Genomic DNA, 27,057 nt, shown 5'->3' on the forward strand with positions numbered 1-27,057 from the left:
GCTGGTACTGTATACAAAAGCGAGAAGGCGCATTCAGTTGCTGGGGCTCCACTAAAAGCAAGGATAGGGCTAGTGAAAAGGAGTAAGTAACTAGGAATGCCGCTGTCATGGGCTCATGTAGAGGTGGACAGAATTTATGCCTAAAAAGCAAGTGCAAAATGCTTCCCGGGAAAGATGCATATTGTTTAGCTTGCATAGCTGGCCATATACGTTAGAGCATACTTGCCTACTTTTGAAAAAGCATTTCAGGGAGATTGTGAAAGGGCATGCGTTACAGTGGGCGTGTACTGTTACATCTGAGGGGTGTGTCATAAAATTGACTTACATCCAAATGTAAACCAGACCAAAAGCAGTTAGTAGGATCTACTTGTTGATGAAAACACTCTGATACTTTTCAGAAAATGTATGTAGCCATAGAGATCATTGTGCCTTATACCCAATGCAGGGAAATTATACTAATGATCCCATCTGAATGTATATATCTGTTTTGTTTGTTTTTTATATATAGAACAGCTTCATAATGGGGGTGAGGTGCAATCAGGGAGATTACTAGACTCTTCAGGGAGACAGGGAGATTGCTACTATTTCAGGGAGTCTCCCTGACAATGAGGGAGAGTTGGCACGTATGCGTTAGATGAGCTTGGCAAGGGGAGCATATGTGCTTGCTTTACTGAAATGAACAGTAGTATGTGGGTCTGGTTTACGCCAGGAGGTGTGGCTTCATGGTGGTAATAATAAATGCTAAAAATACAGTCCACCATTCATAAACAATATACCACGTGTCCGGGCAGTGTTATTAATCGCTAATAAAGTCACAGTTACCTTGTAGACCTAAAGGGAAATTGGACAAAGGCTGAGTTTTTGTGATGATCATATTAATACACATATCTGTTGCCTTCCCCTTTTAAAATCTAGAATGTAAACATGATGTGTTACTGTGGACCCATTTTCTAATATCACTGTAATAATTTGAATCGTTTGCAGCACAAACCTTATTATAGACTTAGCATAGATTGGAGGGAATCAGCCAATCGGAAGCGTCGATCATTATCCTCCGATTGTATTTGGAACCAGGGGTCAAGCACATGCAAATCATCAGTCACCAATAAGGTATTTTTTTGCGCATGGGACACATTTTACGGAAACTCGCCTTACTATATTTTGACTGCGCTTAAATGCCTCCTCCATCCCCCTAGCGTTGGATGCACAGTTTTTAAACTATCAAATGGGTAAGTATGACCCATTTGAAGTTTCGGGAGCCTCCCACAACTTACAGGAGAGTAGGTAAGTGTGGGCTGTTGTTGTCTTTACTCACAAGTTGTTGTCGTCTTAAGCACACGTATAGCAATTACAAAGTAATATTAATAAAATGTTGCAGCTATCCTAGACCTAGACAGTGGTGACCATTGTGTTTATTGTGAATGTGAAGCATGCATTCCCCTGGTATGGGGAAGACTGTATGCAAGTGTTTGGAAGATATAATTTATGACAGTTTAGCAATGTTTGTGTTTAGATGCAATTAATGAAAGAAAAGACAATATTTCTGTTAAGGAATTTTTTTTTTGACCATTCAATATATAATTTAGCACAGAATGGTCGTAAGGAAGCCCCATTGCAAATCATTTATTCACCCTTTATTTTGTTGTGAGACTCATGAAGAACAATATGGAAATTGCTTTTCCAGCAATCCACAGGTTAATTAGCAGCTACATGGAAAGCGTGCACTTTAGAAGCATTACAAATGTTCTGCTGTCAAAAATGTAATTTGTTAACAGCATTCCCTTTAACACTTTTCTAACCTGCTGGGCAAGAATAAAACCTGATAATCTGTGAATTGAATTCTCGCATTTTAGAACATATAAAAATTACCGGTGTGTTAGCACAATGTCTGTGGCAGTGGAAATTGGCATCCGTTCACAGAAAGATTTGTTTTTATACAATGTCAGTGGCTGATGGCCTGGTCTAGAAGGATATTGCTCTGTTCTGAGAGTCACCCAACAGCGGACCAAGCTTCCATCTGTCTCTGTCACTCTGCAAATGGGAGAGAGAGACCCAAGGGGTCTCCTCTGTTTCTGTAATATGAAAGAAGGTGACCATCTGTCTCTGTCACCCAGTAGTGGGAAGGTCTACATGCATATGCCTACATATTTACCATGCAGTCCAGATCGACACAATCTCATCCATTTTTACATTTTGTATAGCCTGCAAAATATACAGTGTTGTAATATGGTGTTGAACACTACTAAGTGCAATGAAAGGATGATCTGATTCACAAAATCTAGCGCTTTAAAAAAAAAAAATATATATACATTTGGTGATTTAAAGTAAATCCAACTAGTGTTTGTGTGAATTAAACTATTTTTCAACGGTAGTTGAATTATTTTGAATGTCTACGTCACTTACTATTAATGTTCTAGTTTGGCCTATCTCTAGAGTTAAGCGTAAACTCTGCAATCTAGAAATGGATGGCAAAGGACTGTTATTAGAGAACATCATTATTATTGGCCTGTGAGAAAAGACATCTTCAAAGACTGGATCTTAATAAATACTTTCCAAGGTTTGTTTTTGTTTGCCTCTAGAATGGATGGTTAGGATGAACTGGGGTATGTACAGTAGTTTTAGGAGAAATTATACAACGAACAATTTTTGGGTCTGGATTATTTTATTTAATTTTTTTGAATCCAGAAAATGGCACTGTTTTGGGCTCAGGGCTGACATATTTATGTGGATGTAAAGATTTGCTCTGCTTGCCCGGTAGCAGGAGAAAACTTGCATGCACACTGCTGGAGGAAGTGTGTGACTCTATAGAGGAAGCCCCAGTACAATCTGGTTCCTAGCACTCTCAAATCTACAGGGTTTGAAATACCGATCTTCTGTGTGTTCAGGCTAATGCCCCCCTCCCCCGCCCTGTGTGTTTAAGTTTTTTTTGTTTGTTTGCCATGCACTGACCCCATAGCTGAATACGCTCTCTGCAGTAGGACATGCCGTCTTGGGTTGAACAAAGCACAGCATTGGATGTCTGAACCCTTAATAATGATGGTATCCTACCAAGATTATAGGGTATTCCTGCTTTTAGGACAAAAGTCACTATCCCTTATTGCGTTGTGGCTACCAGTCATTTAAAGTGGAAGAAGTAAGGATTTAATTAGGTGCTTTTTTGTTAAAAGCTAGACAGATATCTATAATTATGGTTATTGCTGTTCTATTTAGATGGTTTGGAAATCGGTTCAATGGTATTCATATAGGAAGTGTTTGACAAGCAGATGTCTGATGTAATGAATATACAGAGCTTGTTAGAAACCTATGCTGTAAATCTTGGCTGGGCTCTTGCTGTTTATGCTTGTGTTTCTTTGGTATGTTCTCTAATACTAGCATATAGCCTGCAATACTGCTATATAAAACCAATTTATTTTCAAGATGTGAAGAATTTTCCACCTTGGTAACAAAATGTATAGCAGATTCCAGTAGTGCTGCATTTTCCATAAACATTTCCAAAGTCTATTCTAGGCTCTCAAACCTCACAATTGTACTGCAAATAGATCCAACTTGTTGCGTCATGCCAACCCAAACCTCTTAGCGGCGTCCCTTTTCAGGTTTCATATTTGCTTTTAGACTTGAATCTGTTAAAACCTGCTAGAAAGCAACACTAGAGCTAAGGTGTTACGAAGTCAAAAGGCCTAATGAAAAAATGTGGTTTCAATGAGGTTATGGATGCTGCATGCTAACTTAAGTGTTTTGCATTTAATTTAACTTTGTAGTACGCTATATCTAAAGGGAAGCATGAGGTGGCTTCAGCTAGATGTCACATGGATGCCTGAAGTTCTAAGGGGTCTATTTACTAAGCAGTGTTATGAGACAGAGTGAAAAGTGATAAGTCTGTGATAAGGTGCCAGGAAATCGGCTCCCAACTACCATCTCACAGGCTGTGTTTGAAAAATGACAAGTGGGAGCTGATTGGCTGGCACCTTATCACTTTCTTATCACTTTTCACTCTCTCTCTTAACACTGCTTAGTAAATAGACCCCTATGTCACTTGGAAAACCCTCTTTCTCTTATGTACTAATGTTACATTGGCTATCTGCGGGGGCGATTTAATTTAGCGGGAGTTAAACAGCGCTGGGAAGTTGGTTCCAGAGCAATTAAATTCAGCGTGCTGTTTAGTTCAACTATTACAAGTTAAGTCGGAGAATGCCAGTTCTCGCGATTAACATTGGTGTTTAGTCGCAAGAACCGCCATTCTCCGGCTAAAGTGTCGGCTGCGACCTAACAGTGCGCTGAATTGAATACCTCTGGGACCAACTTCCCAACGCTACTCAACTCCCACTGAGTTGAATTGCCACCTGTGTTTGGTGTCATTGTCCCATCTTCCCAGTAACACCGAACCTGCAATCTGCCCCCATTCTCTCACTTGTTTATAGTACCAGTTGCAGAGAGTAGGACAGACTCTGTCTTCACTCCTGTCTCTCATGTTTTTCCCCCTCTCTCTGTCCTTCTCCTGCATGTTTCCTTAGAGAATTGACCAAGCAGATTATGGCAGCAGCGAGTATGCTACTTAGGCAGCTGCCCATGAGGGAGAGGGAATGTTTTGGACGCCAGATCAGATTCTCATTAGGCATTTCCAGTGAGCTGTGTAACGCACAGTGTGCAAAACCATGGTCAGGGCTCTGGCGGGGAGAGGAATAAAGAGATTCTAGCAGCAGGAGGAGGCTGGGAGAAAAAGTGGCATCGCTGTTCATGAAATAAACAAACAAAACACTATTCCAGACACTGGTTATGAGAGTGTAATAGAGGAGCGAGCTGTGTGTGCCTATGATTTGTGCAAGTGACACTTCCAATATGTCAGCTGGCTAAAATGAAGTGCAAGAAAGCCAGAACCTCAGTCTATCTGATATTTAATGCAAGATGTGTAACCACTTTAACCTTTTCTATGATATTTTTTTGGTCTGGATTTTCCTGTGCTTCAGGAACCGAGGGCAAGCTTTGGCACAGTATCTGTTTTGTATCAGTTACCTATGGCTAAAAGTTGTCCCTGTCTTGCTTGTGAGATCTGTGCTGGAAATACTACACTGCTCTTTATCTGTGAGATCTGACTCCTCTCATTTCCTTACTAGATCTCCTGTCTATTTGACTCCCTGTTACATAAATGAAGCCAGTATGTCAGGACCAGAGGTTTGTCAGATGGTAGTGACTGGGAGGCTTCAGTCCATTTTATGTCTTCAAAGCTTACAACTAGTAATGAACATGGTATCTGTGTCTCACATGTGATGGCTAGATTGTTCTGTTCAAATACAAACATGTTTGCACTGTACAAAGGGTGCCCACACATGGCGCCATGTTGCTGAGGCCTGCTTTGTGGCCTTTGACACCCCTTACATGCCTTCCTCATGTAGACACTTAGGTTTTCTCTGGATTCTCTGCTGGTCTCCACACTATCAGGTGATTACTATACTGTATATCACTGCAGTTCTGTTGTACATATCTCCATGTGGACATGGCTATCATACCTGTTGCAGTTCCCATGCTCTCAGTCAAGAAGTTTTAGGGGGAGAGGTATCAAAGCATCTAGAGAGTGGAGAAATGGACAGGTGGAGAAGGTTATCATAGCAACCATTCAGCTTTTACTTTTATCAAGTACATTTTATAAAATGATCGGTAGAAGCTGAATGGTTGCTACTTCTCCACTTGTTCTCTTTAGAAAGTTTGATAAATTGTGAGCTGGCGCCTCTGTGGGAATTCATGCGAGTGTTCCGTATTTTTAAAGCGGCAATCATTTTAAAGACAAAATAACCAGCTTGGTTTTGCCTTTTAAAATGATTAAAAATATGTCAACAGTCGCATTAATTTCCGCTGCAAAAATTGATATATAATTCATTTATTAACAGTTCATAGCAGCTCTTTACAGCGAATACTTGTCATTCACATCAGTCCCTGCCCCAGTGGAGCTCACACTCTAAAATGGCGCACGCATACTAGGGATATTTTTTTTTTTTTGCCTGTCAGAAGAAAATTAAACTCCCAGTATGTTTTTGGAGTGTGGGAGGAAACCCATTAAAACATGGAGAGAACATACAAACTCCAAATAGATAGGGGTGATTCAAATGTTTTGTTGGCAGCTGTCAGTGTCGGTGTCTGACCACGATGGAGCATTTCAAATGTTGCTTCAGTATGGCGCGACCACCCACCGACGCCGGCATTTCTGTTCACCCCCTCCTGAGGAGGTGAGTAGAAATGTGCGATCAGTCCTGGTTTTGGGCACCCACATGGGAGTTTGGGCGTCCTAACCTGGACTTTGTGAAACAGCTAAACCCAGTCTGATTGGGTGCGATAAGCGCAATAATTAATGGGTGCCTGAACACAATTGAATTGTAACACTCGGCACCCATTAATTCCCGCACCTTGGTCAGGACTTATTACAAATAATAATTTATAATTCATATCAGTCTGTGCCCCAATGCTAAAGGGTTACAGTGTTGTCCCTTATCCCGTTCCAGTGCGTCCACCCCATTGAAAATGTACATCCCTAAACCCATATTTAGCGCATGAATGAACATGGTGTGATTTCTACTTTCATTACCTGCATTTCAAGTACCTGTGGGTATATGGCCTATATATGCATTCCTGCTTTTAGAATCAATGTCTGAATCTGAGCTGGAGCTGTAGGTCCAAAAGCTTTACTGGCTGACTGGAGACCATGAACATTTCCAGTGCTGGGTGACCTAGAGCATTGTCTGGAAGTGTGTGTGGTGGTTTACATGGCTGTAAATTGTGTGCTCAGAGATGAGAGCTGGAAGGAAGAAGTCTGAAGACTGTGGAAGTGGGAACAGAATGGCTTTCCCCCCAGGGAAGGTGGGGAAATGTAAAGGTGATGGGGGAGGAGAGCTGTGTGGAAGAATACGTCTGTGATTAGCATCAGCTGTTTTTTCCCTTTACAGGGGGGGAGAGCCTATTTGCCAGGAGCTTGGGGGGAGGCAGGGATATATACATACTCTGTATTGCACATTGAAAGCTTCACTACTCTGATGAGCTTTCAATCTATTCTTTCTTTACATGGGCAGGACACAGAGTAATGGAGACTTGATCTGGGCAGCAGAAAACTATTGAGACAGCTGTCATTATATGACTACAGTGCAGCCGCTTCAAATAATAAAACCATCCCATTTTGGTTGTGTAGTGTATAGTGACAATCTTTTCCGGTTACAGCTATAGGAAACAAGCCATCGGTTTATTGTACTGAGGTGGCAAAGAAACAAGAGAACACCTCCTCGTTTCATTCTATTAAGATTTGTGCCCTGCGTATGGCATGGACCTGCATGTGCCGAAGCCTATATATTATTCTGTCCAGCGCTGTATGTGTTGGAAGGTTCAGTTTTTATTATTATTTGTACAGTTTTTAGATTTTAAATTGTGGCGGTTTTCATTATTTTTTTAATTGCTGTTTTATCTGTTATATGCATGGTATGGTTATCTGCAGACATCATCCCATGTATATGATTAACATAAGGCACATTGCAAATGATGGCTCCATATTAACACAAAATATAGGATTAGTATTGTTTTATATATATATTTTATTTCCCGCCCTCACATCATAAATGAGGCACTGAAATCCTCATCCTCAAAGCTTTGAGGTTTTGTAAGACAAACTGTTACTGTAGGTCTATGTGCAGGATTCAAGAGTGCTGCTAATCCTGATAATGCAGAAACAGATGTGTCTGGATCTGCTGTAGGTCTGCATGATATACAGTGTTTTTCTTACATGTTCATTTTATTGAGAGTTTAATCTTTCTGCATCTAATCCTCTCATTTCCAGTACAGGGCTCGGAGAAGGGACACACTAGGGTATCAGTACAGATGCATGTTTTTGTTGATTGTTGGGAAGAGATACATAAAGGGAAGTGTCAACATGCAAGCATATTTATTTATCATCACATGTGTACATCCTGTGTCAGGTCGCCCCCCTCCTTCCTACTGTAGAACGGGTTAAATCAGAAACACTGACAGCAGTTTAGTATAGGCAGAGGGTAGCAGCTGGTTCTTGCCACAACCCCCTTTAATAATAAAAAAAAATACTAAACAAAAAAACCCTTCTCCTCCTGGCTATCCCTGAGCCTGAGGACTGTATCCCTCCCCCTTGACAAAGGCTCATAGCGTGCTCACCAGCAGCATTGCGTGCATGGCTACAGACTCCTTGCCAGCATCTAGAGGGCTGGGAGGCGGTGAAGGGGGAAGGTGCAATAGAAGATTGCTGCTGCACTAAGATGGACCTTGCACTGCTCACAGGCTCTATGTTTAATCATTACAGTAGGACCTTGCACTTAACCCTTATGCTGTTGGAAGGACTCTAATATAGCGTTCACCAGTACTCTGACACAATGAATAGGGGATACTTTATGAACCTGATCTGATTTAAGACAGGGTATGCATATCATTTGTGCCAAATCGGATCCAGAGTGACTACCGGGTGCAGAATATCCACTGGTTCCTGTGTTACGTTACCTATTACTACTACCTCTATTGATCATTGCAGTGACATCCCATTGTGGAATGTCTGAGGCCTGGGTTTCCTTGTATAAGCAGCACTTGGTTGTGGAAAACCCTCATTTTGGAGACTTTGGGTGTTATGTTCTAGGTTTGTTTGTTTTTTGTAGTGATGTGTTTGGCTGTCACATTGTATTCGCTCCTGCTGGGAATCTGACTCAGATTTACACAACTGTACAAAGTGCACACAAAGCATGGTACAATGAAATACAGGATAGAAGAAAAAATGGATTATCTGTGTGAGACTAGTAACCAGGTCTTCTAGATCTATAATAAGACTGCATTAAATAAAAAGACAGCTTAGGTACAGAGTTCAGGGACATTGAAGCAAAGTGGTTCCCATTTTGGTCACCCCTCTCCTGAGTGCCATCATTCATTTCCCTATGTTGGTTTGTAAACATGGTTCGTCCTGATCATGCGATAATGAGTGTATATAGGCAGATGCAGAGTTACAAATACGTACTATTTGCGCAATATAAGCGTGAACGCTCAGCATGCTTACATGTACGTAGTAATGAGGTGATAGAAATGTGCTCTCCGATTATGCGTCTAGCTGTTTGTAAGACCAACTGTACTTCTGATTTGTGTCCTGTGATAAATGGACACAATGCATCCCCTCAGTGATCAGCTACTTGTGTAATCTGCTAGATTAATGGTGGCACCTTAATTACTTTGCAGCACAAAATGAGACGGTTAACCTGGGGCTCGTAGTACCATCTAATGATTTCTGGTTTGAAGATTCTGTCAACAAAAATCTAATTTGGCCATATCCCTTCCAAGCTTTTTCATTGGGATGAGTGTGTTTTAAAAATACATTATTGTCTTTTATTGTAATTCAGTGCAATGCCAGCAGCATGTACATATACTACGTTTGTACCTGGCATGTCAGGAAAGCCTCGAGATATCTATATATTGCGCAGTAGATAATGATGTTTGTTTGTTTGTTTTTTTTTAAACATGTTAATTGTGATCACATGCTGCAGTGTTTAAATCCTGTCATTGAGATGTGTTGAATAAATACTGACATCCAGAAAGGAGCTTTCCTTTTCACAAATGTTTTGTCAAGGTATTAGGGGCATGGACGAGGCTGTGCAAATATCGATTTATTCATGAGCTCGGAATTTGGTGACCGAGTTAATGATTTTTTTTTTCTCAGTATTTTCGTAAATTGCACATCATGATCCGTTTGTAAATAGGCAGATTCTTTTAATACCTTGTACGTGAGTGTTATAGCATGTTGAATGTAGCGCTGGCCTCCCTATGCAAAGTAAATAGATTACAAATGAAACACTGTAGCTTATGTTGCATCCGTGACCAGTTTTCTGTTATCTATATGTACAATACATTAGTTAAAATGTCAGCGTGTATACAGGTGGGTGTGTATGTGTGTATATATGTATATATATATATATATATATATATATATATATATATATAATATTTTTTTTTTTATTTATTATACACACAGTCAGGTGCATAAATATTGGGACATTGACAGAATTTTCATATTTTGGCCTCTATTCACAACCACAATGATTTTGAAATTAAACAAACAAGATGTGTTTTAACTGCAGACTTTCAGATTTAATTTGAGGGTAATTACATACAAATCAGGTGAACGGTGTAGGAATTACAATGGTTTCTATATGTGCCTCCCACTTTTTAAGGGGCCAAAAGTAATGGGACAAACTAAACAATCCTAAATCTAACTTTCACTTTTTAATACTTTGTTGCAAATCCTTTGCAGGCAATTACAGCCTGAAGTCTGGAACGCATAGACATCACCAGACGCTGGGGTTCATCCCTGGTGATGCTCTGCCAGGCCTCTACTGCAAATGTCTTCAGTTCCTGCTTGTTCTTGGGGCATTTTCCCTTCAGTTTTGTCTTCATCAAGTGAAATGCATGCTCAATCGGATTCAGGTCAGGGGATTGACTTGGCCATTGCATAACATTCCACTTTTTAGCCTTAAAAAACTCTTTGGTTGCTTTTGCAGTATGCTTCGGGTCATTGTCCATCTGCACTGTGAAGCGCCGTCCAATGAGTTCTGACGCATTTGACTGAATATGAGCATATAATATTGCCCGAAATACTTCAGAATTCATTCTGCTGCTTTTGTCAGCAGTCACATCATCAATAAATACAAGGGAACCAGTTCCATTGGCAGCCATACATGCTCACGCCATGACACTACCACCACCATGCTTCACTGATGAGGTGGTATGTTTTGGATCATGAGCAGTTCCTTTCCTTCTCCATACTCTTCTCTTCCCATCACTCTGGTACAAGTTTATTTTTGTCTCATCTGTCCATAGGATGTTGTTCCAGAGCTATAATGGCTTTTTTAGATGTTTGGCAAACTCTAATCTGGTCTTCCTGTTTTTGTTGCTCACCAATGGTTTACATCTTGTGGCGAACACTCTATATTCACTCTTGTGATGTCTTCTCTTGATTGTTGACTTTGACACATATACACCTACCTCCTGGAGAGTGTTCTTGATTTGGCCAACTGTTGTGAAGGGGTTTTTCTTCACCAGGGAAATAATTCTTCTGTCATTCACCACAGTTGTTTTCCGTGGTCTTCCGCGTCTTTTGGTGTTACTGAGCTCTCCGGTGCGTTCTTTCTTTGTAAGAATGTTCCAAACAGTTGATTTGGCCACACCTAATGTTTTTGCTATCTCTGATGGGTTTGTTTTGATTTTTCAGCCTAATGATGGCTTGCATCACTGATAGTGACAGCTCTTTGGATCTCATATTGAGAGTCGACAGCAACTGATTCCAAATGCAAATATCACACCTAGAATCAACTCCAGACCTTTTACCTGCTTAATTGATAATGAAATAACGAGGGAATAGCCCACACCTGTCCATGAAATAGCTTTTGAGTTGATAGTCCCATTACTTTTGGCCCCTTAAAAAGTGGGAGGCACATATAGAAACTATATATATAGTTTGAACACTATAGCACTAGTAATGTTCAATCTTCCTATTATAGCTATTAATCACTGCTGTGCTAGTTATTTTGTTGGGATGTGTTTCAGTAACACCTGAACTTACAGGCAATTATAAATATCTGCACACCACACTTTTTAGTAAGCATGTACTTTCTTGGTGCAGGGTGGGAGTTACTGGCCCACACTAGTGCTGGCTAAACACCTGACCGATGGAATCAGTATGAAATATCGGCAATCGGGATGCCTTCTGTCAAAATGCCGACAGCGGCATCCCGATGCTTGGTTCAAGCGTCAAACGATATATATATCAATGGTGCATCGGCGAGTGAGCACGTCACATATGCCTGTGAACGACGACATTCACAAACCTATCTGATCAGCCCTGCAGCACAGCCGATGCCGATATATCTAGCAGATCTATAATTTCGTTTAGTTTGGCTGTCTGTAAGGCCGATGTCGGCTGGAGCAGCCATTGAATATGACGTCACAAGTTGGCAGGAATATTCATATGGCTCTGCCGGCCACACACATTAGGTGGATAATTGGCAAGTGTGTATGCACTTACCAATTATTAGGTAGGCGGCCGACCTGTAGGCCAGGTGTGTACCCATCTTAAGTGGCAATAAATTAAGCAGGTCACACGCCAGTCGTCTTTCAGCAAACATTGTTTTGTAGATTGATATCCCTGTTAGTGGCCGCCTTGTTCATCATGACAATTTTCATCTTCTAGGCCCAGTCTGGCTCATCTGAAAGGTGACTCTGCCGCTATATATCTAAAAGTACAAATGAAAATTGCTGTTGTTCATTGCCAAGGATCCTTGCAAAACTCATTACAGTTGCCAGTGGTTGAGTGTTTACAACAAGGCATCACTTTAATCTGTTTGAGTACAAATGGACACATGTTAAATTAAATTGAAAATGGAAGTTAAGTCCTAATCGTAGGGCTCTTATTTTAGAAATCCACAAAATGAAAGAAAATAAATAAAAAGGATATTGTGGTACATGAGCATTGCTTTTCTGAACCTGCGGCATCATATATACAGTGGTGCAGAATATAGAATAATGATAAATTGGTATCTTTCCGTGTAAATAGCCGATGCATTTTTAGCATTACTAGGCTTTGAGGGAACTCAATCATCTTTTCGTGAGACATGTATTTTTTTTCAGAGGATGACTCAGGGTTAGATATGTTAAGAGGAGATAACCCCTTTTTTCGGCAGTTACATAAAATGTAACAGGAGGCACCAGAGATTTCCCTAGCAGAGCCTAACATTAAAGCTACCCATATACGGTGTGATATGCACCTTGCGACGAGACGACTGATCCGATGGCCGACATATCGGGCGGTCCCCACACACTGAGCGATCCGCCGCCCGATATGCCAACACCGCTTTCCCCCACCTGCATAGCGCTGCATGGGATCGTACATCGTATCCCTAGATCAAGTGACCATGCAGTAAGATCTGGAGGTGTGCAGCGATATAGTACCAATCCATCGGATCGGCTGCACCGTGTATGGGGTCCTTTAGTTTCCTTTTAAACGCCACAATACCCATCTTAGAATGGTGTTATGCTGTTGCGGCTCTTGATACTTGGATAATGCGCTTATGAGGCCTTTTAGGCTTGCTCATACATAGTTCGGAATATAAAAAATAATGTGGCTGTCAGTCCCACACATACGCAGTCTACATACTACAGAGGTTACCAATCTGCACTGAGAAACTATTGTAGGGGCCAAAGTGATAACCAGATTGGGACCCCTGCCCTGGTGTAACAACTTTATTAATACAGTATAATGGGCAAGGGGTCTTCATTTCATTACACAAGATGTATAAGTATAAAAAACTCATACAATTTTCAAAAAAACTTTAATGGAATAAACAACTAAAAACTTCAATAAATATAAATGAAAAAAATATATCCCAATCTTATGTACCGTCCCCTACAGTGCATAGAGGAAGGCCAGGAAGAGACCCCAGCTGTCTGTTTGGTAGCTGCTGTTTTTTTATTTTATTTGTGCAGGACCCTAGAGGAACTGGTCCTATGCTGACCATTATTTAATTACTTTTATTTTAACTTGTGTTGATTTTATTATACTACACAGAGCAATGTTATGGTAATTGCTTAGTCTTAACAGAGAAATTGTAGGGGAACTCTGAAATGCATGCTTAAGGTCTAATCATGTGGTGTCTTTATTCAATTTATTTATTTTGCTGTCAACTGTGGAACAAAACAAATATTTTGTTGAATAGCTTTGAAAATGTTTCTCATCTTTACTCTGCCCTTACATATTGCCTTGCCCACTGTGATGTAACACATGCATGACATGTGAAACTGATGTTTTTGAACCATATGCAGCCCCCTGACTCGTACCACTTTTGAGACCACCTTCTCACATTATTTTGCAGTTGTGCTGTTTTGCTAATATTTTGTAGTGTTTTTTTTTTTTTTTTTTGTTTAATTGCAACTAATTTTAAAATATACATATTTAGTCAATGAAAAGTAGTGATTAGGAACCCTAAATTGAAAATTATATATGTACTGTAAATGTTTTGAGTGGTTATCATAGTTGAACACTTATGAGTAAAAGTTCTGACTTTGAGGGAAGAGATTTTCCTTAACAAATTAATTTGTCAATTATTCATACCATAGAAGGACACTAGTCAGCCTCTCATGGCCTCTCTTAGGCTGGTTACCAAATGGAGGGGTTTTAAAAAAAACAAAAACCAAAAAAACACCAGTTACAAAAGCATGCTGACAAGACTGGCATTGGACCTATTGATTGTAGTGACCACCTACCCACATCTGCTTCTGCCTGTGGGAGGGAGAATCAGTCACACTGCAGTGTCTTTTAGATAATGCAAGTGTAAAGGGCCCCATACACTGCGCGATATGCACCTTGCAATGCAACGGCCGATCCGACGGCCAACATATCAGGCGGTCCCTACACACAGAGTGATCCGCTGGTTGACCGCCCGTACCCCTCTCCCCCACACGAACAGCGCTGCATGGGATCGTTCATCGATCCCCCAGATCATTTGGAAAAGCAGAAAGTTCTGGAGGAGCGACGGACGAATCCCACGGGAGCGAACAGCAGACGATATCATGCCCACACACGGAACAATATAGCGGCATTATCGTTCAAAACCGCTCCGTGTGTGGGGGCCTTAATTGTCCTTCATTGAAATCCCCCTGGCCACCTATGTAATCAATGGTTTCACACCATGGGCCCTGTCTATGTCCGCCTCTATTGACGGCCGCCCATCTATGACTATATACTAAGTCCTTCCCTGGTGTACATCCGCACGCCCGTATGTGCAAGGACTGAGACGCCTACTGTCAGCATCCGTAGATGCAGTAATCCCGATCCTTAGATGTACCTTTCGGTCGCACCATCGAAACTCGCACTAGTCCTAAGGCAGATGCAGTTTCTCCATCTGTGTATGGCCTCCTATGTGAGCAGTTAAGCATCTATTCATGCAACCACTTTAACTGACATGTGCATAAGACAGACCATCTCTATGAGTGCGCTAAGCCACCTCCTTGTCATCGCCCAGGAATGCCCACTACATTCTCAGTACACTTCTGTCACAATTTGCAACACAATGGGGATAAATGCGCAGTGTGACGTAGACGATTGCGCAGAAGAAAAAAGCTTGACTGCATCCGACATCGGCAGTGCGTGTGCCTCCTGATCAGGCCCCATGTGGCAAATGCAATTACTAGCTAATTAAGTTCTGTTTTTGAATCAGTGGATGGATGACCAGCCTTAGCCAAAAAAGTCAGTAGTTAGTTTTTTTGGGGGGGTTTTATTAATGAAATTGTATTTTAGGCACACTTGCCCCTTTGTCTTTATCAGTCTACAGTTTAATGTATAAATACTTGCATTTCTTCTATCACCTTCTTTCTAATGGTTCCACTTCCTACCTATGGGGCTGATGTACCGTTGCACATGGGCCCTATATGACTATATATAGTATGTCTACAGGACTAGATTTAATATGTAGTTCTTATGTATTTACACTTATGTTATTGGTTTTCTTAAATGTGTTGCCATATTATTAACAGCCTGGTATACTGACCATATGATTGCATGGTTGGAGTAGTGGTTAGCATTTCTACCGCACAGCACTGTGGTCATGAGGTCAATTCTCATCATAGCCTATCTGTGTGGAGTTTGTATGTTCTCCCTGTGTTTGCATGGGGTTTCCTCCGGGTGCTTTAGTTTTAGCCCTCACTCCAAAAACATACCGGTGGGTTAATTTTTGCTGCTGATAAAAATATTGACCCTGTTGTGTATGTGTGTACTATATGGTAGGAAATATTGGCCCTGGTGTGTATGTGTATACAATATGGTAGGAAATATTGGCCCTGGTGTGTATGTGTGTACTATATGGTAGGAAATATTGGCCCTGGTGTGTGTTTGTGTACAATATGGTAGGGAATATTGGCCCTGGTGTGTATGTGTATACAATATGGTAGGAAATATTGGCCCTGGTGTGTATGTCTGTACTATATGGTAGGAAATATTGGCCCTGGTGTGTGTTTGTGTACAATATGGTAGGGAATATTGGCCCTGGTGTGTGTGTATGTGTGTGCAATACGGTAGGGAATATTGGCCCTGGTGTGTGTGTGTGTCTGTGTGTGTGTGTGTGTGTGTGTACAATATGGTAGGGAATATTGGCCCTGGTGTGTATGTGTGTACTATATGGTAGGAAATATTGGCCCTGGTGTGTATGTGTGTACAATATGGTAGGGAATATTGGCCCTGGTGTGTATGTGTGTACTATATGGTAGGGAATATTGGCCCTGGTGTGTGTGTGTGTACAATATGGTAGGGAATATTGGCCCTGGTGTGTATGTGTATACAATATGGTAGGGAATATTGGCCCTGGTGTGTATGTGTGTACTATATGGTAGGGAATATTGGCCCTGGTGTGTGTGTGTGTGTACAATATGGTAGGGAATATTGGCCCTGGTGTGTATGTGTATACAATATGGTAGGGAATATTGGCCCTGGTGTGTATGTGTGTACTATATGGTAGGGAATATTGGCCCTGGTGTGTGTGTGTACAATATGGTAGGAAATATTGGCCCTGGTGTGTATGTGTATACAATATGGTAGGGAATATTGGCCCTGGTGTGTATGTGTGTACTATATGGTAGGGAATATTGGCCCTGGTGTGTGTGTGTGTACAATATGGTAGGGAATATTGGCCCTGGTGTGTATGTGTGTACAATATGGTAGGGAATATTGGCCCTGGTGTGTATGTGTGTACAATATGGTAGGGAATATTGGCCCTGTTGTGTATGTGTGTACAATATGGTAGGGAATATTGGCCCTGTTGTGTATGTGTGTACAATATGGTAGGGAATATTGGCCCTGGTGTGTATGTGTGTACAATATGGTAGGGAATATTGGCCCTGGTGTGTATGTGTGTACAATATGGTAGGGAATATTGGCCCTGGTGTGTATGTGTGTACAATATGGTAGGGAATATTGGCCCTGGTGTGTATGTGTGTACAATATGGTAGGGAATATTGGCCCTGTTGTGTATGTGTGTACAATATGGTAGGGAATATTGGCCCTGGTGTGTATGTGTGTACAATATGGTAGGGAATATTGGCCCTGGTGTGTATGTGTGTACAATATGGTAGGGAATATTGGCCCTGGTGTGTATGTGTGTACAATATGGTAGGGAATATTGGCCCTGGTGTGTATGTGTGTACAATATGGTAGGGAATATTGGCCCTGGTGTGTATGTGTGTACAATATGGTAGGGAATATTGGCCCTGGTGTGTATGTGTGTACAATATGGTAGGGAATATTGGCCCTGGTGTGTATGTGTGTACAATATGGTAGGAAATATTGACTGTAAACTCCACTGAAATAAATATTGTTTGTGAAGTGCTGCAGAATATGTGTGCGCTATATAAATCATGGTTAATAAAGAAATAATAATTGCAGACTTGTTCAGCATCAGTACATCTATTGACAGACCAGGGGTTTATTGTTTAAGGGAATTAAGTTGTTTAGCCATTTGCATCATAGTTTATATAATCTGTTTGCAATAAGAAAATATACACAGGTTCCCAGTTCTGTCTTGTTATACCTTTTTTAAATAGGAGTAGCCAGTGGAAGATATGATTATGTGATTACAAGTGTTTGCTGGGAGGAGGCGTTTTAGGAGGGTCCTTATATCCTTGTTAGCATGAGTTATCTCTGCAGAGAATGCCTGCCGTGGTTAGTCCATGACAGCATCTCCCATCCTTGTTCTATTGCAACCTTCCAAGGCTGCTTTATTATGCCCCTGGTGGCCTATTCTTGTATTTATACACACTTCCTGCCCTGTCCCAGGAGCATAATTATTTCTATTACAATATGCTACAAAGGCTTATCCGGCCCGATTAACTCGGCACTTGCTTTCTTTTAATAAGTGCTTATTTATGAACTGTTAAGCAAAAGCCTTTTTAAAGGTAGAGCTGCATCAAGCATCATGTATTTGGACTGATATAAAGAAAAGAGCACTCCACCATTAAGCAATCGTTCACGTTTCCGCATAGCTTTTGGGAATAAATGTTGCAAGATATAATCTCCATGAATATTTTTTATTTATTTATTTTTTAACCAAAAACATAGCAGTTTATAAGGTTTTAATGGTAGTATTTTATTGTTGTTGTTGTTGTTGTTGTTGTTTGAATATTTAATCTTATTGAAGACTGAACTCTTCACTGTCTTTATTGAAAAAAATATATATATATAAGGGCATGTTTTGTGGCAATAGTCTTGCTTGTCCCATGAATCAACTTTTAGCTGGTTGTTTTATATATGTAAATATAAGAGGCACAGGGAAGAATTCAGTTTGTATATGCCTACAGAACTAAAACCTCACCACAATTATGTATAATTACGAATAGATTAAATTAGGGTTTTGTTTTTTAGCTTCAGCCCTTTTTTTTTTTTTCTTTTACATGATTTTTCTTTTTCTTTACTCATGTAACATTGTAAAACCTTTTTTTTTTAAACTGTAACTAGAGTGTGTAAAACAAACGGTGCCCATGTCTTGCTGGCCATACACCTACACGATGAGTCCCTTCAACCCCCTGGCAGTCCCGGCCACACGACTGACACACGATGTACATACGACCTCACGATACGATGCATCGTGCGTCAGTCGTGTGTGCGGCTTCATTTGTTTAAAAAAAAAAAAGACTGATGCACGCACGGGCAGATTTTTGATGCATGCATGTCTGTCTGTAATAAAATAAGCACAGATGCAGGGATGGTTCAGTGAGAACCATCCGTGCATCTGTGAAAAAAAGCTACCAGCCCCGGGTTTTTAAGGACCCAATGCTGGTTGGCCATCATACGGGGGACAAGCGTATGTGTCTCTCGTCTGTAAGCACAACCAGCATCGGGCTAGTCAGAACCAGCTCTGGATGCCAAAATACGGGACACAAACGATGTAGGGGTCCCCCTTATTCTGCGCTAACACTGGGCTCTGATCTGGTCCTGGTTATGGGCACCCCAGGCCCAGGCTGATAGCACCCCTGGGGCGGTGGGTGCCGGGTTGATTATGTGTAGTGTAAATAAAGAATAGCAAACATTGTCTTTACAAGTAGAACTGCAGGTCCCAGCAAGCCTCCCCCGCATGCTGGTACTTGGAGAACCACAAGTACCAGCATGCAGGGCATTAAGGGCCCACTGATACCTGTAGTCACCTGTAAAGAAATGTTTAAAAAATACACAGGACACACACACACCAGGCTGACTAGCGGTCAGGGCTGATGCTGCGGCTGGGGGGCCCGGTGAAAGGGTTCCCCTGGCTGTGGCATCAGCCCCCGACTAGAAAAAGTCCAGTGCTGGTTCTGGAAAATACAGGGAAACCCTACTGATTTTTTCCCCCTGTATTTCCAGAACCAGTACTGAATCAGAGCCCAGTGCTGGTTGTGCAGAATACATTGGACTGGTTCTGACTAGCCCGGTGCTGGTTGTCATTTGCCCCCCGAATTGATGCCCAACCAGCACTGGGTCCCTAAAAGCCCGGGGCTTGTTGCCCTTTGAGGGGGGGGGGGCACACCATTTTTTTATTTCTTTTTTAACACCGTATTTTAATTTTTTCTTCACGGATGGTTCTCACTGAACCATCCTTGCATCTGTGCTTATTTTATTACAGACCGATGCATGCATCACGGATCTCCCTGTGCGTGCATCAGTCTTTTTTTTTTTTTAACAAATGAAGCCACTCTGATGCACGATTCATCGCATACTAAAAAAACAGGGTATGATCAGCATACGAATACGACTGATAAGATGGACTACACTGCACTATATGTCGCTACCCCAAAACAATCGACAGTTTACTCATAATTGCCAACAGCCCCAATTCAGGAGGGACGGCCCCACGTTGTCCTGATGATGTTGGAATGTTGGGAGATATGTCTCGATGACTACAAGAGTGAGTACAGTGTTGAAATAATGCTTTATGGCGTGTACACACGGTATGACTTTCATGAGCGATATGAATGACAACGATCATAGATGCGCGTTCCCGAATGCACGATAACAATGTCTATGGTCGACCATACATGCAGGCCAACTTGGACGATTTGGTAATGATTTGGCTGTAAAAAGATAGCTTCACTTAATATATATCATGGATATCTATCTGTGTGTACAACCAATATCGTTTGCCCTGCACTACAGAAAGTTGGAGGGAAATCTCTTAGCATTATTATTATTATCACTTATGTATATGGCGCCACAAATGTTCCGCAGAGCCTTACAAAGCACATAAACAAGTTGAAGACAAGCGACTTACAGAACAATACAATACAGGACCAATACATGGATAATATATATTGCTACATTAGTGACCATAACACCCAGATAAGCAACAGAGCATAAGCAACCAAGTGTTAGGTGCCCTAGTGGTGAGTAAGAAGTAGGGATGTGCGCCGGACCATTTTTGCCGGATTTGGATTTGGTTCTAATTCGTCGTCCGGCTTTGGATTTGGATTTGGATTTGCCAAACTGCGGTGACTGGCTTTGGATTTGGATTTGGATTTTTTTACAAAAATTGACAAAAAAAGCTAAAATCACATAAATTGGTCTTTTTTTTCTTCCTAAAGTATTATTAACCTCAATAACATTAATTTCCAGTCAATTTAGACCATATCACAGCTTATAATATTGTTTTCAACATTATTAGCCAAAGGTTGCAGTGAGCTGACTGGTTACTAAGCGACAAAGCAGCGGCACAACGACACAGACACCACAGTATAAAGCACATCTATGACACATTGCCACACAGCAGTGGCAGAAAAGAAAAGTAGTGCACCCACCCAGTGGGGTACGGCCAGCAGAGTCACAGTACTTGTTTACAAAGTGGGCTACGGCCCTAGGAGTCACAGTGCACAATCTTATTAGCATTACACCGCACATAGGGCCTGATTCACATTACACCATAAAGTAGTGTCTCTTATTTATGTTACGACACACAGTAGTGCCCCTTTTACACAATGCCCACAGTAGTGACCCTTTTACACAATGCCCACAGTAGCGGTGTCCCTTACACAATGTCCCCCAGCAGTGGTACCCCCTATGCAGTCCCCTTAGTAGTAGGGTCCACTATGCAGTGCCCCCAGTAGAATGCCCCCCATTAGCATGCCACCCAGTAGTATGCCCCCCCAGTAGTATGGCCCCCCCAGTAGCAGGCCCCCCCAGTAGTAGGCTGCCCCAGTAGTAGCCCCCCCTGTAGTATGGGCCCCCCCTGTAGTATGGCCCCCCCTGTAGTAGGCTGCCCCAGTAGCAGCCCCCCCAGTAGTAGTAAGCCCCCCCAGTAGTATGGCCCCCCCCAGTAGCAGGCCCCTCAGTAGTATGGCCCCCCCAGTAGCAGACCCCCCCCAGTAGTATAGCCCCCCCAGTAGCAGGCCCCTCTGTAGTATAGCCCCGCCCAGTAGCAGACCCCCCCCAGTAGTGCAGACCCCCCCAGTAGTATAGCCCCCCCAGTAGCAGGCCCCTCTGTAGTATGGCCCCCCAATAGTGCAGATCCCCCCAGTAGTATGGCCCCCCCAGTAGCAGACCCCCCCCAGTAGTATAGCCCCCCCCCAGTAGCAGGCCCCTCTGTAGTATGGCCCCCCCAGTAGTATTGCCCCCCCCAGTAGTGCAGACCCCCCCCCAGTAGTGCAGACCCCCCCCAGTAGTATAGCCCCCCCCAGTAGCAGGCCCCTCTGTAGTATGCCCCCCCCAGTAGTATAGCCCCCCCCAGTAGCAGACCCCCCCAGTAGTGCAGACCCCCCCCAGTAGCGCCCCCGGACCTTTGACAAGTAAAAAAAAAATAAAAATAAAACTTACCTGATTCCCCGCTCCCGCGCCGTCCGCTCTGTCACACGCTGAGGAGGGAGCCGGAAGACGGAGCTCATGTGTGAGCTCCAGCCGGCTCCCTCCGTGCAGCAGCCAATGAGAGTCTGTGTGACTCTCATTGGCTGCTGTAACAAACACACAGCTGCCGCTGGCGGCTGTGTGTCTGTGTCTGTGTAGGGCAGAGCGCTATCACTGCGCTCTGCCCTACACGCGAGGAGACCTGATGTCGGATTCTCTAGTGAGAATCCGATATCAGGCGGCCGCCGTTCGGCCCCGAACGGGGATCCGAGTCAGGCGGTGAACACCCGAACAGGGTTCGGGTGGACTCGGATCCCCAATGTTCGGAGCGGTTCGGATTCCACAGAATCCGAACCGCACATCTCTAGTAAGAAGTAGATGAAACTAAATTAGGGAGAAGCACAAGAGGGTAGAGGGCCCTGCTCATAAGAGCTTACATTCTAAAACGTAAGAGCTTACATTCTAAAAAATATCTGTTTGTTCAAGTCGTACCGTTTGTATGCACCATTAGTTAAGAGAAAGGGAACTGGACATGGGGTAGGCCAGTGCGTTGTAAGATCCGGTTATGGCCCCCATTTAGTAACGAGTTTTATCACCAAAATGAGTGATACATTTCACTGTGTATGATAAATTATGCTCCAGCCAATCAGCTTCCAACTGTCAACTGTTAGAAAAATGAAAGTTGGGAGCTGATTGGCTGGAGCACCATTTATCATACACAGTGAAATGTATCACTCATTTTGGGGATAAAACTCGTTAGTAAATGGGGGACCATGTCTGCAAAAACACCCCCCCCCCTACTTGTGTGCAGAGCTCTAGCACACACTAGTCTCAATTTCCACCAGGAAAAAGTTTGGCGTTATGGTTTGCGTGGCTTAACCATGCCCTCCAGACAGTTACACCCCCCAACTTGGTTCACTCCGTTTCTTCCTGGTATCAGCTGATGACACGGTGGCTGGCTGGGATAGGTTTTTGCTGATCCCGATCTACTCACTGATTATTCAGGTTTTGGTGCTGCCTAAGGAGTGTATGGGCGCACACCCTCCAATTCCATGCGCACGCCTATAAGCAGGCCACGTGGTCGGCCATAAATCATGAGTATTAAAACTGTATTACTATTTACCTCACAAAATGATGCAATTTTTCATCTTTTATGTGTATAGGGAGAAAATAGGGCTGCTATTGTAGGGAGTGTACATGCCCACATGGGACTGATCACACCCATATAGCACTGCTGTGAGCTCCTCCGCTCTTGAATTTTTACAGTCCCAGTCCCATATGGCCCTTTATCTGGACCAGAGGCTACAAGAGGAGAGGTTAGGGTTAGGATCAGCAATACTATCGCCAGAAACCATGCAGGATCTGCCAGAAGTCATTATGATGTCACTACCCCCACCGGGAAGAAATCACTGGAGCCGCCAAACCATTAAAGTCCCTACTAGACCACCATTATGTTGACATCCTAATCATGATGACATTTAATCACTATCGACATTGTTAATGTCGACATGCCAAACTTTTTGACGACATTCTCATGTTGACAAAATAGACTACAACCCCTTGCAAGTCTGTCTGCGTACTAAAACACAATGATCCTTCTACTGTTCTATGGACTTCCAAGCTAGCTGTGAATGTCTTGATAGGCACTTTAAGTCATGGTGGGTTATTTATTAGTTCACCTTGAATTTCACCCATTACACTTCAACCTATACAAATTACATTTCCTTTATACACTGTACACACACACACACACAAAAAAAAAAGGTAGTTCAACTTGTGTTCTTAAAGCCTGGTGACCAATACACATTAACTTTGACGTTCCCAAAAATAATGTAAGAAAACCTATACATGCACCTTCTGACAAGTCTATGTTTCTATGTAAGTGTCTATCAGCGTTTCCTGCAGCTTCCATATGAGCTAAAGCTGTATATTCTATAACGGAGCTTTATCTGAGCACTCATTAAGTACGTAGCACACTATGATGCAGGGAGGTTTTGGAGAACATGATTTGGAGGCTCTGTTAAAAGCGAGGACAGAGAACAAGTTTTTGTCTATGCTTTTAACAAGCACCATTCTTTAGTGCCCCCTGTGTATTAGCCCTAAGGGTGCCAGCATGTACTATTCAAAGCAAGTGCCTTGGTTAAGCCTAGAAAATATTTTACCCTTTTTTTACTAGCTCTTATGTGCTCTGATTTCTTGGAGTTCATGGTTGGTATCTTATTTTGGCCAGCTGAAGTTTACATGTCAAGCCTAAACGGCAACCAAGATTTGTTCGGGGTCTCAGAGCTGGAAATGAGAATAGAAAATTCCACATGCTTGTGTGTTTTGTGTTCATATGCCTCAACCACGACACCACACCTCTCCCCCAGTGGGCTTGTGGTTGAACAACTGGAGGTCATGAGAGATCTTTTAAATTTAAAAGGGTCATTCAAGGCTCAATGAAAAAGTAATTACAAAGAGATTTCGTAAAGGCCTGATTTGGATGGATGGATGTTAAGTGTACATTCATGCAAAAGCAGAAAACTGATCATTTTTGTTGTGGTATGTTAATACTTTCTTTGGTTTGGTCCTGCGCCCATCATTTTCATTCGTACGGTGTTCGGTAACTCTTACTGCAGTACTGCACAGCAGTGGCAGAATAGCGTGATATATTCAGGATAAGATAGAGGGCAGGAATAAGAATCTCCATGGGGATTCGTATGATATGAATACACTTTTTATTTAAATCAACACTAATATGGAGAGGTTGTGTTAAATGATTAAACAGTTCTATGACTTTTATGACAACTCTGAAATATAATGCATACTGTTGCACCATAATGGAAAAAGGATTATATATTATTTATTTTTTAACACCATTCTTTTCTCTCCAAACAGTTTTAAACTTCTTAAAGAAAGTCAAAGTGGACGTTTCGGATGCGTTTTGCCAATAAGTACGTGGGATTACTGTGGTTTCAATATTTCCTGAGCTACCAAGTAGGATAAAGTGATTTATATAGCACAAAGGAAGGTGAGGTCGGGATTCAGAGCCGGTGTCGCCAGTAAGTCTTACTACTTTTACAGACCATGAAATAATTGCATTGGAGAAATCGTATTTATGTTAAACTAAATAACTCACATAATTTTGCTTTTCCTGGTATTTTAAAAGCTGTTCTACAGTAAAACTACTGTTTACAGAGAACCTATCACTGGCTTCTGCATTGTCATTCTATTCATACATTATATTGTGCCCTATGCACCTATTAAGAAAAAGTGTTCCACCAACATTATGATTACCCCCAACTGATTCCCTCCACACCAATCTCTACACTTTCCTCCACCATCCCCCTTTCCTCACCCTCATCTTCACATTTTCCCATCTGTCGGTATTCTGACCGCTAAGCATCCCGATCACCGGGATCCCGTACCCAAACCTTTTTAACAACGTTGCCTATTTCTGGCAGTATATTTTGTTCAGTATTACAGTGATGCAAACTAAAAATGACGCCTGTATTTGCCATGAATCTCCTGTGTGCAAGGTCCAGTGGCATCCTCCTCCACAGCGGTGCCCTCTGCTGAGTTGTCGGCAGTCTACCACTGCTGGCGTCAGGCTGCTAACTGATACGCATGCGTCACGGTGTCTGCGCATAGCGTTTCATCCTGGCGGGGACTCGTCAAAGCTTGGAAGGGTTTGCTGAACATCAGAGGAGAAGGTGCGAGTCCACACAAGGCAGATGTACAGTCAAACAAAATTATTACATAGAACCAACTATTCTGCAAATACAAGCTGATGTATGATCGTCATGTGATTGCCTATATGTCAGTAAATGCACACAAGATATTCTCCTTTTGAAGGCTTTGCTGAAACCAGAAAGGCTTTTGCTGGGCAGGCAATGGGGAAAGGGGTTATGAGCTCTGTTCAGTATTAAGCAAACAAGCTTACCGCTGTTTGTGATGGTATTGCTTACGCCAAGTTTTATTCTCTATATAGCAAACTGTGTAACGCTTATCTTACTGCTGTATGTGACTATAGCGCTTACATGGTGTAAGCGGTACCATCACAAACTGGTTTAAGCGAAGCTTACTGCTGTTTTGCTAAACACTGAAGGACCTAAGAACCCTTGTCGTTCCTATCTGGTCTAAAGACTGAGGGCCTGATTCAGAGCCGGACGCAATTAGCGCTCGCTCGTCCAGAGAATAGGGGTGGCTAATCAAATGAACCGTTCGCTCTTTGCGGTCTATTCACGCCTCTAGGTCTGAACGAGCGAACAAAACTTGCGGTCGTTTTTTGGAAAACTACGCCCCCTGGCCGCTCGCATCCTACGTCATGTCCGCTATTTATTAGATTAATCGAGTACATCGACCAGCGTATGAACTGCTCGCAAGATTGTGGTTGGTTTTTGCTACCACAATCTTGCGAGCAGTTCTGGCTATAAAATAACCCAGTGACGTGGTCAATGACGCTGCTGTTTTAATTATGCACACCCATAAAACGCCCGTTTTGACCTTTAAGCACGCCTGCGTTCGGATCTCCACTCCCCGTTTTCAAGCACCTTCCCCTGTTACCACCCACATACGCCTCAATCTGTCACTCAAATTATCAGGCATTCGCTATTTTGCGAGCACATGAATTTCGACCGCACTGACTGGTTCGCGCATGCGTATAACGATCCGTACGCATGCGCAGTTGGGCAAACATCTCTCGGAGCGAACGAGCGGCCGCTTACGAGCGGCTCTGAATCAGGCCCTGAGTCACAGACTTTCCAATATGGTCTGCCTTAGATGCGCGTAGACTTGCTGCTTTAGGGTAACCCTATGAACAGGGTCGTATTTACAATGGGTGCAAGGTGTACGGTGCACACGGGCCCCTGGGTCCAGGGGGGCCCACATCGCACGCCCTGCACCCATACTAGTTCTACTTACCTTTCTGCAGATTCCGGCATGCTGCTCTGGAGCGCCGGATCGGCGCTGCAGAGCAGTAATAAGTCACTGGCAAAATGGCGGCAGACATTTTTCCAGTGACTCGTGCATGCGCAGAAAAGGAAAATGGCGCCCGACCGTGCATGTGCAGTAGATTCTGGCATGAAGCCAGAATCTACTGCTCTGACAGAGAGGAGGGGGCTCAAACAGAGGCTGCACACGGGCCCCCTCCTCTCTTAAAACGCCCCTGCCTATGAAGCCAGTCACCGCCTTTTAAACGCCAC

At 42.7% G+C, this 27,057-nt stretch overlaps 1 protein-coding gene across 9 annotated transcripts in view; it reads left to right on the forward strand.

Annotated features, from left to right (window-relative positions):
* Positions 1 to 27,057, forward strand: part of ZMIZ1 (zinc finger MIZ-type containing 1) — a 331,397-nt gene that overhangs the window by 48,396 nt on the left and 255,944 nt on the right. For 7 of the 9 annotated variants that reach the window (XM_088456355.1, XM_088456361.1, XM_088456362.1 and 4 more), the window contains exon 2: positions 24,752 to 24,915. The gene's annotated coding sequence lies outside the window, so the exon portion shown is untranslated. Of the gene's footprint in view, positions 1 to 8,340; positions 8,417 to 8,568; positions 8,630 to 24,751; positions 24,916 to 27,057 lie in introns of those variants that run through there. The other 2 variants (XM_088456358.1, XM_088456357.1) reach the window with 2 other exon arrangements.

Source organism: Taudactylus pleione, unplaced genomic scaffold, assembly GCF_031769625.1.
Source record: "Taudactylus pleione unplaced genomic scaffold, aTauple2 ptg000699l, whole genome shotgun sequence".
Taxonomy (NCBI): domain Eukaryota; kingdom Metazoa; phylum Chordata; class Amphibia; order Anura; family Myobatrachidae; genus Taudactylus; species Taudactylus pleione.